This window comes from Sphaeramia orbicularis, chromosome 7 (genome assembly GCF_902148855.1).
Source record: "Sphaeramia orbicularis chromosome 7, fSphaOr1.1, whole genome shotgun sequence".
Classification (NCBI taxonomy): Eukaryota; Metazoa; Chordata; class Actinopteri; order Kurtiformes; family Apogonidae; genus Sphaeramia; species Sphaeramia orbicularis.
Window position 1 is genome coordinate 9,896,800 of NC_043963.1, and position 19,081 is coordinate 9,915,880.

At 33.7% G+C, this 19,081-nt stretch overlaps 1 protein-coding gene across 5 annotated transcripts in view; it reads right to left on the reverse strand.

Moving 5' to 3' along the window:
- The window catches only part of LOC115422366 (PR domain containing 16), a 486,977-nt gene that overhangs the window by 433,549 nt on the left and 34,347 nt on the right, over nucleotides 1-19,081 (reverse strand). The gene's annotated exons all lie outside the window — the stretch shown is intronic.

Here is a 19,081-nt window from a genome sequence, read left to right on the forward strand (position 1 = left end):
AAAAATTAAGGCCGATATTGAAAAAAAAAAAAAAAAATCAATGTATCAGCTGGCCGATATATCGGTCTACCTCTAGAAATGTTTGCCTCCAAAATGCCTCAGAGATTAATCTCTCTCAACATTGATTTTTTTTTTTTTTTTTCTCTCTAATCAATGACTGATTTTAAGTGTGCTTCCTCTAAATTTCTTAAGTATTTTTCATGCTCTGACTGCAAAAATGATTAATTTTCTATCCCAACTAACTGTCTGCTTGAAAAACCTCCCATTAAACTTTAAGGAAATATTGATGTTTATAAACAATATTGACAAAAATATTGGGACACATGTCTACAGCTGTAAGACGTCTTGTTCATGGTTGATTGATATAAGCATCAATATTTCCTTAAAGTTTAATGGGAGATTTTTCTTCCCAAGTGAGATGTGAAGTAATTAGACGGTTAGTTGTGGTAGAAAATTATTATTTACAGTCAGAGCATGAAAAATATTTTCGAAATTTAGAGGCAGAACAATTAAAATCAATCACGGATTAAAAATAAAAAATAAAAAATTTGGAAGCAAAGAAAACAGTGTAAACCAAACTAATACAATGATATTTATCCCAATATAAGACTATATGATGTCATTTGTCATTATTGAATTGTGTCCCAGACCCCTGTTAGAAAAGAAGCACCTGAATCCAACATGTCCACATACTTTTGTCCATATTGTGTATATTTAAAGTTAAAAAGCCAGCTGCCATCTGAAACAGTCTGATGTGTAAATAAACCCCTAAGAGCTTTCCATCCAAACCAAACTGATTTTCAAAGCTCTCCAAACAGCGTCAGACCAATGGTGACACCGGCCTTTCTTTTCTTTAGAGGAACCACTCAATTAATATGTCACCACGAGTCCCGACCACCAGACCCAGCGCAAATAAGCCAGCCACTGCAGCCCTGGCCTCTGGAGAGAGACCAGAGAGGGACCGAAATTGGCCTCTTTAGAGTAAAAGAGTCATCCAAAAAAACCAATAAGCTCCGAGCAGCGCCCCGACACCACTGAAAATAAATAAGTTGTCTTCTTTTTTTTTTTTTTTCCCATTCCTGCTCTACTTACACCTTCATCGCCTCATGAGCAACCTGTGAAAACAATTCTATTTATCCACTTTCATCAGGTATTCTCTCCATCTCTGCAGCCGCTTCCATTCCACCCATACTTTATCATCCGTTTCAGAGTCTGACGGAGCCTTAGTTTAATCCTATAAATGAAATATTAACATTCAAGACACAGGGATTTTGGCAGTTCTGTCCACGTTATACAGTCTAATTTGGACGTCAAGGTGTGTCCATGATCATCTACGCACAAAATCATTCTTATAGATCAGTAAAATAGTAGATAAGATAAAAAATGAAATAAAAACAAATTAGTATTGTATCATCCAAATGTTAATTACAGATTCACTTTATTGATCTGTATTGATTGGAAATTCAGTCTTTTCATCAGCTTGAAAGACAGAAAGAAAGAAAGAAAGAAAGAAAGAAAGAAAGAAAGAAAGAAAGAAAAAGACAGAAAGACAGAAGGAAAGAAAGAAGGAAAGAAAGAAAGAAAGAAAAAGATAGAAAGACAGAAGGAAAGAAAGAAAGAAAGAAAGAAAGAAAGAAAGAAAGAAAGAAAGAAAGAAAGAAAGAAAGAAAGAAAGAAAAAGAAAGAAAGAAAAAGAAAGAACGACAAAGAAAGAAAGAAAGAAATTACGAGAATGAGAGAAAGAAAGAAAGAAAGAAAGAAAGAAAGAAATTACGAGAGAATGAGAGAAAGAAAGAAAGAAAGAAAGAGAAAGACAGAAAGAGAAAGAGACAAAGATAGAAAGAGAAAGACCGAAAGAGAAAGAAAGAAAGAGACAGAAAGACAGAAAGAGAATGAAAGAAAGAGACAGAAAGACAGAAAGAAAGAAAGAAAGAAAGACAAAAAAAGACAGAGACAAAGAAAGAGAAAGACAGACAGAACGAGAGAAAGAAAGAAAAACAGACAGAAAGAGACAGACAGAAAGAAAGACAAAAAGAGAAAGAAAGAGACAGAAAGACAAAAAGACAGAAAGAGAAAGAAAGAAAGAAAAAAGACAGACAGAAAGACAGAAACAGAAAGACAGAAAAAAGACAAAGAAAAAAAGACAGAAAGAAAGAAAGACAGAAAGAGAAAGAAAAGAAAGAAAGAAAGAAAGAAAGAAAGATCAGACTGAGGTAGATTGATATAAATGATAGTCATTTCTCTTTTTCTTAAACTCACCTTAAACCTCTTTTCACTCCTTGTCTTTTCATCCTTGTGACTCTGCTCTACTTTTACTGCTTCTACTGTTTTTATTACATTTATTGTTTTTATTGTTTTATGTTTTTATGACTGGTGAACAGCACTTTGTTTCTTCGGTAGTTGCTCTTCAAGTGCTTTACACATAAAGTTGAGTGTTTTGGTGGCATATTTAGCTGAAAAATTCCGTTTTTATTCTACTTTTTTTCTGTTTTGAAATAATAACCTCTGCAAATCTACATGATCAGTTCATTAAATACAGGAAAATACCTGAATTTTACTGAAATATCCAAAATGTAGATGATAGCAATGTAATAAATGTAGATAAAGGTTCCGTTTACAGGGAAATCCCATCATTTCTGCTGTACATTTGGTTCACCTCATGGATAAATACAGCTGATATACATAAGATATTCTGGTAAAAATATGAATGAAATTATTTTTTGATCCTATTTCTATTGCATCAACATTTACAAATGTGAAAAAAAAAAAAAGTCAAAAAGTCGCAGTTTGTGGTAAAGATAATAAGATAATGTCTAGAGTGGTGTTAAACAGCTCAATGGACTGCATCTCTTATTAATAAGTTGCACCTTGGGGATAAATGAAGCTATAAATCAATAATCATCAATATTTATATCATACTCATGTTGATATTGATATTTATCAGACCTTGGCGTGAGATATTAGCTATGTGGCTATTTTAAAAGCCAAACGGGAAAAAATGGCTGAAAATGACCCAAAACTAAGAACAGAAAATGTATGAAGTAATTAAATACATGGATCTATATTTTAAGGAGTGATATTTTGCTTCTTTTTTTTTTAAATACAATTATGCATTTTCAAACATTTTCAGTTTTTACTACAACCGCTGCTGATAAACAACTGTCGTACTCAGAGAAATGTTTGTCGGAAGTCCGGACCTTACGTGTGCAAATGTCGTGACGTAACTAGTTATAGACGTAACAAATTAAGCAGGAATTCAAACAGGTTGTAGAAATCCACTGGATTTTTGCCGGTGTTGTGCCAAGGTTCGTATCCCCGCTCAGATTTGTTTCCCCTGGCCACGGGAGTATAGTTATGAATTTCTGTCTCATAATTATGACTTTTTATCTCATAATTATAATTTTTCATCTCATGGTTTGGACTTTATCTCATAATTTCGACTTTTTATCTCATAATTTCAACTTTTTTCCTCATAATTATGACTTTTTATCTCATAATTTGGATTTTCTTATCTTGTAATTCTGACTTTCATCTCATAATTTGGACTTTTCATCTCATAATCTAGATGTTGTATCTCATAATTTCAACTTTTTTCTCATAATTCTGACTTTTCATGTCATAATTTGGGCTTTTTGTCTCATAGTTATGACTTAATCTCATAATTTGGATTTTTATCTCATAATTATGACTTTTCAGCTCATAATTTTGACTTTTTTTCTCATAATTATGACTTTCTTATCTCATAATGTGGACCTTTTATGTCACAATTATGACTTTCTTAACCCATAATTTTGACTTTTTATCTCATAATTACAACTTTCTTGACTCATAATTTGGACTTTTTATCTAATAATTATGACGTTCTCAACTCATAATTTGGACTTTTTTATCTCATAATTATGACTTTCTTAACCCATAATTTGGACTTTTTTTTCACTTAAGTTTTTAATTGAAATTTTCTACACATATATTTAATAAAACAAAAACAAAAAAAACAAACAAACCAACATTGCAATCTTTACACTCACATTATCATAATTTGCACATTTTATCTCATAATTATGACTTTTTATCTCATAATTTTGACTTTTTTCTCATAATTCTGACTTTTTATCTCGAAATTTTGACTTTATTCCATAATTATGACTTTTTATCTCATAATTTTGACTTTTTAATCTCATAATTATGATCTACCATGGGGATTTCTTTCTCCATGAGAAGTCATAATTATGACATAAAAAGTCATAAGTGTGCTCCTGCCGCCAGGGGAAACAATTCTGAGCGGGGATACATACCTTAGCACAACACTGGAATGAATCTAAAGATAGCTTTGCAGCATGTGGAGGGTTCAAATTCAAACTTTATGAACTATTAGGGTCCAAATACACAAATACATGAACCACAGACTAATAAAAGTGGGTTTAAATAAATATGAGCCCTTTAATAATGTATCTGAAGTGCTGGTATTCACTCATTTGCGTCAACACAAACCCCATAAATACAGTCTGATCATCATCTTAAACAAAAGGACTGTGTCGAACACGAGGCGCTGTAGATTCCTTTGTCCTCGGATGCTTTTCACACGCTGCGACCGTAAGCGTTGAAAGCGGAGATGAGCCGCCGCCGCCACCGCCACCGTCCCTGTCACGGACACCGCGCTGGCTCGTCGCTACGCATCCCTGCATTGTCCCCCGCTACACCTGACACTGGCCCTTCCACCTGCGGTGAGTGCGTGTGCGATCTGATCTTGAATACAAAGAAGGTATGAAGAGCGGAGGAAGTGATCAAAGTGTCAACCAGAAGCTCCGATACCGAAAACCCCGCCGTGCCCCCTCGCTCAGATACGCTATCGGCACGGCAACGGAACGCAGATACCCCCGCAGGCTTTGATGTTAGTTTAATAGAGGAGTCCAGCTTTAGTCGTACAGTTACTGCCTCATTTATACTTTATGAGACATACTTTAAAACCATTACAATACTTTCACTGTTGTGACAAGGTTTCAGTCGTTCTTTATTTATTTATTTGATGAGGACGATGCATATTAACCCTTTATAGGGCACTCACGGAAATACTCTAAATTTCAAAAATTAAACCGTAGTGTGTTATTGGAGGACATAAGACTTTACTACTTTTGTGAAATCTTAAAAAAAAAAAAAAAAAAATCTTCATTGTTATGTAGAAAATCAAGGTTAATGAAGTTACCATATTTGGTTCCTTACCCGTACGAGGCAAAAAAAAAAAAAATCCAAGTAAATATAAAAAAAAAATATATAAGAAAAACACATGTAAGATGAAAGGAACATGTATTTTAGAACATAACTTTTATAACATTATGTAGAAAATCAAGGGTACTGAAGTTACCATATTTGGTTCCTTACCCGTAAATGGCAAAACAAAACAAACTAAAAAAACAAACAAACAAGTAAATATAAAAAATATAACAAAAACACATGAAAGGTGAAAGGAACATGTATTTTAGAAAATCACTTTTATAACATTATGAAGAAAATGAACGGTAATGAAGTTACCATATTTGGTTCCTTACCCGTAAATGGCAAAACAAAACAAACTAAAAACAAACAAACAAACAAACAAGTAAATATAAAAAATATAACAAAAACACATGAAAGGTGAAAGGAACATGTATTTTAGAACATTAGAACATCACTTTAATGACATTATGGAAAAAAATCAAGGTTAATGAAGTTACCATATTTGGTTCCTTGCCTGTAAGTGGCAAAGAAAAAAATCCAAGTAAATATAAAAAAAAAAAAAAATTAAGAAAAACACATGTAAAGTGAAAGGAACATATATTTAAGAACATTAGAACATCACTTTTATGACATTATGGAGAAAATCAAGGTTAATGAAGTTACCATATTTGGTTCCTTACCCATAATTGGCAAAAATAAATAAATAAATAAAATAAAATACAAGTAAATTTAAAAAAAAAAGAAAAACACGTCAGGTGAAAGGAACATGTATTTTAGAACCTTAGAACATCACTTTTATAACATTATGGAGAAAATCAAGGTTAATGAAGTTACCATATTTGGTTCCTTACTCATAAGTGGCAAAAAAAAAAAATAAAAATACAAGTAAATTTAAAAAAATAAAAGAAAAACACATGTCAGGAGAGAGGAACATGTATTTTAGAACCTTAGAACATCACTTTTATAACATTATGGAGAAAATCAAGGTTAATGAAGTTACTATATTTGGTTCCTTACCCATAAGTGGCAAAAAAAAAAAAAAAAATACAGGTAAATTTAAAAAAATAAAAGAAAAACACGTCAGGTGAAAGGAACGTGTATTTTAGAACCTTAGAACATCACTTTTGTAACATTATGAAGGGACTTAGATAAATATAGATAAGATAAGGTGAGTCTGAAAAGTTGTCAAAACTTATCAGATTATATTTTTCAAGAATTGTACAGTAGTGGACTGAATAGGGTTTTCTGTCAAACCTTGATGGCTTTTTTTTTTTTTTTTCTATAAAGCTTCGGTGCAGTTGTACCTGTGAGTGACCGTATTGTGCAGCCGTTCTCCATATGAGAAAAAAACATACAGTCTGGACACACATGGTTACAAATGCACCGTTTTGCATTGCACTGGTGTTTCTATGAATGCAAAGTGTACATTATGATGGTACACGTTTGCATGTTTCTGTAAAAGCTCAACTACATATAGGGGTTGCAAATCAGCACTAGCTACTAAAAGCATCAGTTTTCAGGCTGGTCTTAAACTGTGTTATAAATGCATTATCCTCACAATTCACCAACTCAGTGACCAATTCTAGATGTTCTCTCCGTTCCTGCCGCCACCTCAAACCGTGTATCATTCGTTCTTTTCAATATTCAGTTGAGAATTCACGATCAGAAAATGACAAAATTATTCATATACAAATGAAAAATCAAAAAATGACTTATTTTTCATTCTTTGTTCACACAAATAAAAAACTGGAAATAAGCAGGTGAACATTTTTGATATCCGATTTGGTATGACCCGGAAGTTACCGACTTCTTCGTATGTTACGCATAGTGGTTTCTACTTAAATGTCAACATGAAACCTGACATTTGGTCCATTTGCTTATTTCCTTTTTTTTTTTTTTTTTTTTTTTTTTAAATTTGTGTGTACAATCGAAAGGATGAAAATCAATTAGTTTTTTTGGATTTTTGATTTCATTCATTCATTTTCTGAACCTGTTTTATCCTCACTAGGGTCACGGGGGTCGCTTGGAGCCTATCCCAGCTACATAGGGGCGAAGGCGGGGTACACCCTGGACGAGTCGCCAGTTCATCGGAGGGCTGAATTTTTGATTTGTACATGAATAATAAAACAACGAGACATTTTTTTCATTTTCCGATTGTGGATTCGCAATTGAATATGAAAAGAACGAACGATACATGGATTCATCTCAGTCCGGTTTCCCTGCGAGTTCTGCTAAAACAACACCTGACGAGATATGTTTGACTTAAAAAACAACTTTATTTTGTCCGTTTCAGTTAGTGATTTGGCCTCTACAAATGAAATATTAGTATTCAAGACATGCTTTTATGAATGTTTAGTCATATGTGTATGCATGTGCCTGTTTATGTAAAAGCTCAACTACACACAGAATAGAATAGAATAGAATAGAATAGAATAGAATAGAATAGAATAGAATAGAATAGAATAGCCTTTATTACCATTATACTGCTAAGAGGTAAGAATATATAAAATTTAAGGTGCAAAATATGTACAAGATAAAGTCCTACAAAACTTTGCAGTTAGCTTTATATACAAATATGACGATAAAAGGATAAAATTAAGAATATAAAAAATGTAAGAATGTGTTGCACAGGATATACAGAACAATTACAGTGCACAGGGTGATGAATATACTCAGATGGATATACAGGGTGGGGAAGCAAAATTTACAATGAACATTTAGTTGTTTTTTCTCAGCGGGCACTACGTCAATTGTTTTGAAACCAAACATATATTGATGTCATAATCATACCTAACACTATTATCCATACCTTTTCAGAAACTTTTGCCCATATGAGTAATCAGGAAAGCAAACGTCAAAGAGTGTGTGATTTGCTGAATGCACTCGTCACACCAAAGGAGATTTCAAAAATAGTTGGAGTGTCCATAAAGACTGTTTATAATGGAAAGAAGAGAATGACTATGAGCAAAACTATTACCAGAAAGTCTGGAAGATACTATTAAAGAAGAATGGGAGAAGTTGTCACCTGAATATTTGAGGAACACTTGCACAAGTTTCAGGAAGCGTGTGAAGGCAGTTATTGAGAAAGAAGGAGGACACATAGAATAAAAACATTTTCTATTATGTCAATTTTCTTGTGGCAAATAAATTCTCATGACTTTCAATAAACTAATTGGTCATACACTGTCTTTCAATCCCTGCCTCAAAATATTGTAAATTTTGCTTCCCCACCCTGTATATTACATGTGGGAATGATTATATTGCACGAGATGAATGAATGTTGAGGTAGTTATGTATGAAACAGGGGTTGTAAATTAGCTCCAGCTACTAAAAGCATCAGTTTACAGACTCGTCTCAGATCTGTGTTGAGTGCATTATCCCAAATAAGCAACTACAACTCAACAATTCAACAATTCAATGAGGTTTTATCTTCATATCTGCATCCACGTCAATCTATTCTGTGTTTTTAATCCAGCTGCTAAAACAACAACTTCCATCTTTAACATCAATACTCAACTATATCATAACATAACGTTGCATCCTTCAAGACAAGGTGATTTTTTTTTTTTTGCATTTTTATTCACATTTTAGAGTCAGAATAGCACTTTCTGATTTCAACTTCAGGGTCAGTTCATCTCTATCTCTGCACAAAGTCATTCTTATAGATGAGGAGTCAAACAGTAAAGTAGTAGAAGTCATAAAAAGTCCTGTTTGCATTCCCGTGTATAGGAATGGAAGTTCCTCCTGACATGTTGCGTATTTTATTATCTGTTTAAGTGAATGATGGGGCTTTAGTTTAATCCATAAATTAAATATTAGCATTCATGACATGTTTATATTTGCATTTCTATCCGTGTCATGGGGTCGGAAAAGGACTTTCTTATTTCAACTTCAAGGTAATGCCTTGAGTGAGTCCGTTTGGACATTTTTCCAGCTTTTTTTTTTTTTACCCCAGATCTTTCAAAATCTAGCAATGCTTTCCAATTTAGTACATGTTATAATACTGATAAAACAGCTTCTTCTCCTGCTTCTAGTACAGGCAAGAGTGAAACTACCATAATGACCCAATAAAACCTATAAAGTGCAACATCTCAGGTGTCTGAAAGCGTAGGAGTTTTTTCCAATTGCATAAAAGTGAAAGAGTTACAGCCATTAAATGTGCATATACGCAGGGTGTGTCAGCTGTGACGCGTCAGGTTTTAAAGAGTTAATGTTGTCTGAAAACCTGTTGCATACTTTATTATATCTTTTGCAGTGAATGATGGAGCTTTAGTTTAATCCATAAATTAAATATTAGCATTCATGACATGCTTATATTTGCTTTTCTATCCGAGTTATGGGGTCAGAGTTCAGTTTTCTGATTTCATTCTTCATTCAAGTCATTCTTATAGATCAGGAGTAAAACAGTAAAACAACAGAGGTCATAAAAAGTCACCTTTGTGTTCCTGTGTACAGGCAGAACAGGCCTAAAAAAAAACCCAAAAACCTTAGTTCCTCGTGACAACATGGTAAATTTGTCTGAAAATTAACCTCAACACTGCCGTATTCATCTATAAGGCCCACATCAGCCTACTTCCAGCCTGCAAACAGGGGCTGTTCTCAGTCAGAGTCCCAGTCCAACCTTAGGGGTACCAGTATGTCCAAGAAATCAAAGGCAAGGACCAACACAAAAGGCAAATATATATCTGTAATTGGAGTTAAAATATGGAATAACTTCGATATAGAAGTAAAAACATGCACATCAGAAACCACATTTAAAAGGATGTTTAACCTCCTAAGACCCAGGAAATGTCAGGAAAGTACAAGCTTTTTTGTTTTTTATTAAGTAAGTGCCTATTTTGGAAACATCATGATGCAACAGTTTTTTCAGATGCAGTTTTTAAAATTTTTATGGAATGTCCTTTGTGGTGGACAGTTTTCTTTTCTTTTTTTGTGTGTAAAGTTGTCAAGTTCTTGTCCACAAATATGGACAGTGGGTCTTAGAAGTGTTAAAACTAAGGTATTCAATAAATATAAAACATTAAGATAAAGTAAGACAATTATCAGTATAAATTTAAGATTTTGCTTTGATTACATTATTGTTTTATTTATATTATTGTTAAAAACTGCGCCATCTTGTTATCTTGTTTTGTTTCTGCAGCTTTCCTTCTTGTAAACAGGGTAGGCATAAATAAGCTGCTGCTTCAGCTTATGCCTTTTCGCCCATGTTTAACACAGAAATCCAAACTGTATGTGTGTATGTATATATCATATTCTGTAAAATGGACAAATAACTTACTAAGTGGGTGATGGAGTCTTAGTTTAATCTGTAAATTGAATATTAGTATTGGAGACATGCTGTTATGAATACAAAATGTACATTTTGATGGTATGCATGTACCTGTTTATGTAAAAGCACGCAACAGCAACAGGTTTGTTGTCCCTAACAAAATAAATAAATAAAATACATCATTTCAGATCCTTATTTAGATGTTATTTAACCTCCTAAGACCCAGGAAATGTCAGGAAAGTACAAGCTTTTTTTGTTTTTTATTAAATAAGTGCCTATATTGGAAACATCATGATGCAACAGTTTTTTCAGATGCAGTTTTTTAAAATATTTATGGAATGTCCTTTGTGGTGGACAGTTTTCTTTTCTTTTTTTTTATACAAAGTTGTGAAACTCTTGTTCACAAATGTGGACAGTGGGTCTTAGGGGGTTAAGAGGATATAAACAAGTATTGAGATAAAATGCACAGATCTCAGCATGTACTTCGTCTATGTTTCTTATTCTGTACATTATTATTTAGAATTTGCCTTTACAAGAGCATGTTAAGCCTTACGAACTGCATTGAGGGTTAAAAAAAAAAAAAAAGTACCGAATGCGATTCCTTACATCAGAACAAAAGGAAATGCAGAAAAAAAAGCTGAAAACATAGATGGATGAGTCCATTTATCGCTTCTCCTCCGTGTGATATTGGTTTCAAAGGTGCAGTTGTAAATAAAAGACACAGGTTAGAGCATGTGGACCTCCGTCTTAACTGTGTGTGTGTATGTGTGCGTGTGTGTGTGTGTCTTGGCAAACCCAGATGGCAGGCGGGCGGGTGGGCAAAGGGGGAAGGTGGGCCAAGCGGACAGGAAGCGGTGAAGCAGAGTTCTTGTTACGAGGATCAGACGGCGGGACGACCTGCACTCAAAGCTACCGCCGCTACCGTACTCAAGGTGTGGGTTACACTTGTGCACACAGGGGACGCGCACACACACACAGATTCTTGTATATGTACTTCCCAGAGGATACCTGTGTGCGCCCGGTAGGAAGCTAATTTACATGCGAAGGCAAATGCGCAAAACACGTGCACGCGTATTCGCACACACACACACACACAGCCTCGTCTTTAACCAAGCAGATCCACTTAAAAGGCCTCGTATCAATTGTCAACGGTCATGTTTAGTTGTTTAGGCCCCTTCTCTGCACTGATGAGGACCAGACCGTGGAAAATGCAGCCTCCTATTAGCCACATGTTACTTCTAATAGTGACCCAATAAAATGCCATTCCACGCTGTCACCGAGAGTTCATGTGGGAGAGAAGGGGGGATGAAAAGGAAAAGGGATAACAGGAAGAGGGGGACACAGCCAATCAGACATGAATTAAGTCCTCTGCTCTTTATCCAAATAAGAATTCCAGACTTTTTTTTTTTTTTACCTTAAATTTACTTTGGATTTTTTCGTTTGTTTGTCTGTTAGCAAGATAAATCAAAAAGTTATGGAAGGATTTGGATGAAATTTTCAGTAAATGTTGATACTGGCACAAGGAAGAAAGGATTAAATTTTAGTAGTGATCAGTGGGCGGGGGGGGGGGGATCTGCGCTCTCCAAGTGTTTTTCTAGTTTAAAACTGCGATTTTTAGCAACATATGAAAGAATGTCATATAGCACAGGTGTCAAACATGCGGCCCGGGGACCAAATGCGGCCCGCCAAAGGGTCCAGTCTGGCCCTTGGGATGAATTTGTGGGAAATGCAAAAATTACTCTAAGATATTAACAATCCTTTAAGTTCAGGTTCCACATTCAGACCCAATCAGTCTCAAGTGGGTCAAAGCGGTAAAATACTATCACAATAACATAAATAATGACAACTCCAAACTTTTCTCTTTGTAAATGTAAATATTTTCATGTATTTACACTAAAAAAAAAAGCATACTTTCGCAAAAAATGTGAATAACCTGAACAAATACGAACAACCTGAAATGTCTTAAGAGAAGTAAGTACAATTTTACCAAGATTCTGCCTGTTACTAAATGTTTTGTGTTTGTAGAGCCACTGTGATCTGTAAGTTCTAATGTACATGTGTAAATGATAAACTGAGGCCGAATATTGTTAAAATTACACGTATTTTTTCAGTTTGTTCATGTAATTCACATTGTTTGAAAGGATAGTTTGTCGATGTAAACCTTTTCCTAATGTAAATTTACTTTTTTCGCTCTTAAACATAGAGAAAAGTTTGGTGTTGACATTATTTATAAATTACACTGGGTTACAAAAAAATGTTTTTTGCAAGTTTTCTAGGTTTTTTCAACTGAATTAGGACCATTTTGCACCGCTAAATCCAAAAATGACATCTGTTTTTCTCAATCAGGTCAGGTTTTTTTGCTAATTTGATTTTGAAAAATTTGATCTTCTCACAAAATTGATTACATTTTTGTGACTTTATCAGTTGATTTTTTATACAGTTTTCACCCAAAAGAGGTTTTAAGAGAAAAAAAAAAACAAAACATTTTTTAACAGTATTCCTGTTAGGTACAATGGTGTATTCACCGCAGATGTAGCAGAATACATCAGGCTTATTTTTGCAAGATCTTCTAGTCTAATTCATTCACCTGTAATATTAAAAAAAACATTAATCATAAATTGGCAAAAGTAAAATCTTCAGAACTCATTTATTGCAAGAAATATGAAAGAATTTTGTATCATATGATGTGAAAATGCCCATAAATGTAAGCAAAAATGTTAAAAAGCCAATATGTAGCGTAGTTCAGAAAGTTAACCTGATTGAGCAAAAATAATGTGATTTTTGGATTCAGCACACCAAAATTATCCTAAATCAGCTCAAAAAACTTAAACAATAAATTTGTTGTCGACCAGTGTTATTATTTCACTGGTTCGGCCCTCTTCAGATCGAATTTAGCTGAATGTGGCCCCTGAACTACAATGAGTTTGACACCCCTGTCACACAGGATGCAGGACAAGACAGAAACATATCATTTGAAATGCAGCAGAAACCTGGAAACTTTAGATCTCAAAGATTAAAGGCCAAGAGGATTCACACTGAAAAGACAATGATCACATACCTTATCTATGTATGTGTGTATATTAGGATTGGAGACCTCTGTGTAGATATTTATGGTGTTTTATGATATACATGGACACTTAAAGTTGATGTGTGGGGGATAAAAGCCACTATATCAGTTACAAGTGGGCAATTTACCAGTGCTGTAATGTTAGTATTTAATGTGTGATGATCTGATATGTTTGGGAAAAGTTAATAAAAAATGCAAGTCATTAAAATAAATAAATAAATAAATAAAAACAACAAAGACTTTATGTACTTTTATACTTGCTTGCCTACTTTTTTGGTTGCGATTGCACCTGTTGTGTGGAGTACAACACTTCATTTTAATAACAAATAATAAATGTATGAATGAATGAATGAATCAATGATTGCATAATGTGGCATTCCTCCCCACAGCCATCAGCCACCCCATCCCCATAGCAACCACAATGGAAATATGTAAATAATATTTTCTTTTATATTTCATTTCGCACTCATTTGTTTTTTTCCACCTGTTTTTTCCTTGCACTTGTTTGTTGCTGCTATCTATCTATCTATCTATCTATCTATCTATCTATCTATCTATCTATCTATCTATCTATCTATCTATCTATCTATCTATCTATCTATCTATCTATCTATCTATCTATCATAAACCCAGTGTGTCCATCCACTGTCATTGATCCAACTCCATGGGTTTTACCGGTGAATCAATGTTGTAGAAGATGACAGTGTTTCCATGGCAACTACAGAGCCTCTGAACGTCCAAATGGGTCATATCTGATGACCATGAAAAGACGACAAACTGTATTTTACACCAATTATTTACACGTATTGATAGGATTAATGGAAGAGCCAATGCTACTTTTATGGCAGTTCCAAAATATTTTTTCCTCTACATTTAACTTTTCTTAAGCAATTTCTCACCATTTATTATGACATTATGCTCTGTATTTTGCTTTTTTTTCAGTGAATGTCAGGTATTGTCTTATATTTAATTTACTGATCATAAAAGCTCAGGTTAAAGTTGACAGTTATTATATCTAAACCAGACAAAATGTGACTTTTTCAGCAAAATCTATCATTTACTGAACATAAACCAAGCGTGTCCATCCACTGTCATGGATCCAACTCCATGGGTTTTACCGGTGAATCAGTGTTGTAGAAGATGACTGTGTTGCTATGGTAACTACGGAGCCTCTGAACGTCCAAATGGGTCATATCTGAAGACCATGAAAAGACAACAAACTGTATTTCACACCAGTTATTTCCATGTATTGATAGAATTAATGGATCAACAGGTATTAAACAGTCTAAATCAGTAAATGGATGTTTGGGTTTTTATGGGTCAAAATTCCAGACTTTTCAGTCTGCAAAATACCATACTTTCAAAGACTTTCACGCACCCTGTAGAAGTGGAAAGTGTCGAAAAAAGACGACGAGGAAGGGAAAAAGGGAAGCGCGTGGGCCTGCTGCTAATTTCCCGCCCTGAGTGCAGTAATCTGAGGGGAAGATTAAGGTGAAGGAGTTATTCTTGAGTATTTTATTAAGAGGTGCTTTAGGCGCTGGAAGAAGGGGCTTTAGCACTCCTCCAGCAGCGTGCCATACAATACAAGACAAACATTTGCTGTTATTTCACCAAAGTACTCTCAGATGTGCTGGGTCGGGGCCTTGCCTTTTGCCGCGGAGGAACTTGGCATCAAAGTTCCCCGCAGTTCTACGAAAACAAAAATCTGCCCCTTCTTTTCCGCAAGGTTTCAGCCCCGAGCCCGTGTCCGGCAGATAAATAGCGAGGTGTCAAAAGAGAGGACGGCCAACCCCACACCTAGTTTTAATTAAAAATGGAAGAGAGCACGGAAAAGACGGAAAAGAGAAAAGAGCCCATGAATCAGTTTCTCTTGTTACAGAAAATACAGAGTTCTATGACGCTCTTAATATCTGATAGGGCCGAGGTGTTAACCCGAGAATCTAAATACTCAGATTAAGGTTATTTAATGGAACTTTATCCTCATAATGTGCCAAGGGTTTTATAAGGAAGTGTGCAGAAACAGGTATGTTATGTTTTTTTTGGTATTAAAGTGATAATTAACTTCAACACAATGATAAAAAAAGTAACTAAATACAATAACTATACATTTATGTAGTGATATATTCCTACTCTTTCACATCTCAGAAACACATATTGAATTGTTTTATTAACTACATCTGACTGAAATACTCAGATTAAGGTTATTTAATGGAACGTTATCCTCATAATGTGCCAAGGGTTTTATAGGGAAATGTGAAGGAACAGGTTTTATGTTTTTGTTTTTTGTTTTTTTTGGTATTAAAGTGATAGTTAACTTCAACACAATGATAAAAAAGTAACTAAATACAGTAACTATACATTTATGCAGTGATATATTCCTACTCTTTCATACCTCAGAGACATATATTGAACTTTTTTATTAACTACATCTGACCGAAATACTCAGATTAAGGTTATTTAATGGAACTTTATACTCATAATGTGCCAAGGGTTTTATAGGGAAATGTGAAGGAACAGGTTTTGTTATGTTTTTTGGGGGTTTTTTTTGGTATTAAAGTGATAATTAACTTTAATGCAATGATTAAAAAAAAGTAACTAAATACAATAACTATACATTTATGTAGTGATATATTCCTACTCTTTCATACCTCAGAGACACATACTGAATTGTTTTATTAACTACATCTGACTGAAATACTCAGATAAAGGTTATTTAATAGAACTTTATCCCCATAATGTGCCAAGAGTTTTATAGGGAAATGCACAGAAACAGGTTTTGTTATGTTTTTTTTTGGTATTACAATTATAATTAACTTCATCACAATGATAAAAAAGTAACTAAATACAATAACTATACATTTATGCAGTGATATATACCTACTCCATCACATCTCAGACAAACATTGAACTGTTTTTTTATCAATTACATCTAACTGAAAGCTTTAGTTATTTCTAAGATGAAGATTTTACACTGTTTTGGATGTAATAACCTTCAGCTTTAATGAACATCTACATAATCAGTAGATTAAATAGAGGAAAATACCTGATTTTTAGTTAAAAATGCAAAATGCAGAGGATAATATTAAAGTAAATGATAATAAAATCACTTATGAAGGGGTAAAAATAAAGACAAATTCATGTGGGAACTGACCTAAAAGCAGCACTGGGTCTTTATGGGTTAAGAAGAAGATTTTATACAACAAATAATAGAACAAGGTATTAAATTCATCACATATAATGCAAACCGGACTGTAGTTAGACTCATATTTCAGCTCCAGCAAATAGATATTTCCCTCTGAAATTCACAAATTAATGATATTTGGTTGCTAATGCTGTTCTTTTACTTTTGTAGGATTTTTCATGCAAGATAGTTTTATTTATTTATTTATTTATTTCATCCCTGCTTAAATATTGTAATTATGATGGGATTATTTGTGTTTGTGTCGTATAAAATACGAGGGAGATTGTGTCTTTTGTTTGTTTTGCTTCATTTACTACAGCCAAAATTACAGAAAAATCATTAAAAGTGCAGGATTTATTTTTTTTTTTTTTAAGTTTTATGGTGATAATTACTTTTAACACAGTGATAAAAAATGACTAAATACAACAACTATATGTTTATGCAGTGATATATTTCTACTCCATCACATATTGAATTGTTTTATTAACTACATCTGACTGAAAACTTTAGTTATTTTAACCCATAAAGACCCAAACATCCACAGGTGACCAACATCACACACTGATATAAAATGTTTAATACCTGTTGATCCATTAATTCTATCAATATATGTAAATAATTGGTGTAAAATACAGTTTGTCATCTTTTCTTTTCATTTGGACGTTCAGAGGCTCCATGGTTACCGTGGAAACACCATCATCTTCTACAACATTGATTCACTAGTAAAACCCATGGAGTTTGATGATGATGGTGATTGTAGATGCTTGTTTTATGTTCAATTAATGATAAATTTTGCAGAAAAATGTATTTTTTTCTTCAGTTTTCTCTGTTTTTTATATAATAACCCTCAACTTTAATCTGAGTTTTAATGATCAACATAATAATAAAACAATAAACAAATCTAAAGATCTTTATTATTTTCCCCATCCCTGCTAAGGTACTCTCACTATACAAATACTAGTATTTAATACTTTAACAGTCTCTTATGTTTGTGTGTTTTTGTTATATAAAAGAAAAATGACATCACGGTCAGAAAAACATTGCTTTAATCCATAAAGACTCCTTCTATTGACACTGTAAGTGATTATCACCATTAACCCTTTCATGCATACTGGTCACTACAGTGGACAGCCATTCTACAGCTGTTCTCTTGTACATTCATGGATTTTGTTGTTGTAGTAGCATATACAGTGGACGCTTATGGACCATCCCATTCACTGCAATTCATACCATTACTGTAACTATGCAGTTCTTGATAAACCTGATCTGCAGTAACTTGTTTTAGTGTAATTCAATTGCTATAATTTAAACGTTTTCTTAATAAAAAAGGTTGTTCTTTTTGTATATTATCTCCATGAAGTGAGTAATAACTAGTATTAGAGTATGTTAAAATGTTAGAAAACATCAGATTAGCTGCATGAAAAATGTTATTTCATAGTTTTCACACAGTATATCACTTTCTGATGATGGGTTTTAAATACTTGTTGCTTTGCTTCAAAAATTAAACGCATGGTGTCCAGTTTGTTGTAACTTCATGAAAAATAGGTTCATAAAAAGATTTCAATCACATTGTTTTTTTTCGTGCCTAAAGAGGAATAAAAACACTCTGGAAAAAAATCTCGACTTAAGTTCTCATAATTCGTGCATGAAAGGGTTAATTATCATTTTATCCTCTGTATTTGGCATTTGTTTCAGTGAATATCAGGTATTTTCCTATATTATTTCTCTGATTCATTACAGCTCAGATTAAAGTTGAGGGTTATTACATCAGAAACAGAGAAAAGTGAAGAAAAAGTGACTTTTTCAGCAAAATATAGCATTAACTGAACATAAACCAATTATCTCCATCTACTATCATTGATCCAACTCCATAGGTTTTACTGGTCAATCAATGTTGTAGAAGATGACGGTGTTTCCATGGTAACTACAGAGCCTCTGAACGTCCAAATGGGTCATATCTGATGACCATAAAAAGATAAATAACTGTATTTTACACTAATTATTTACAGGTATTGATAGGATTAGTGGATGAACAGGTGTTAAACAGTTCAGATCAGTAGATGGTTTTGCTCTCCTGTGGCTGTTTGGGTCTTTATGGGTTAAGTCTTGGTCAAATCCAACAGCCTCACCCACCTGCATCTTTTGTTTTCTTTGTCGCTGCTTCACTCCTAAAACACTTATTTCTCTTCGGTGCTGCTAAAAAAACAACATGTCATGTGGTCACACCAGAGAGCGTTTTACTGCATACAGTGCATCTTCAACCCCCCCCCCCCACTTTAACCAACATGAAGGTCCCTGAGTCCAAACATTTGTCTGGAATACCATCTTCCCAATTAAAACGGCTTAATTG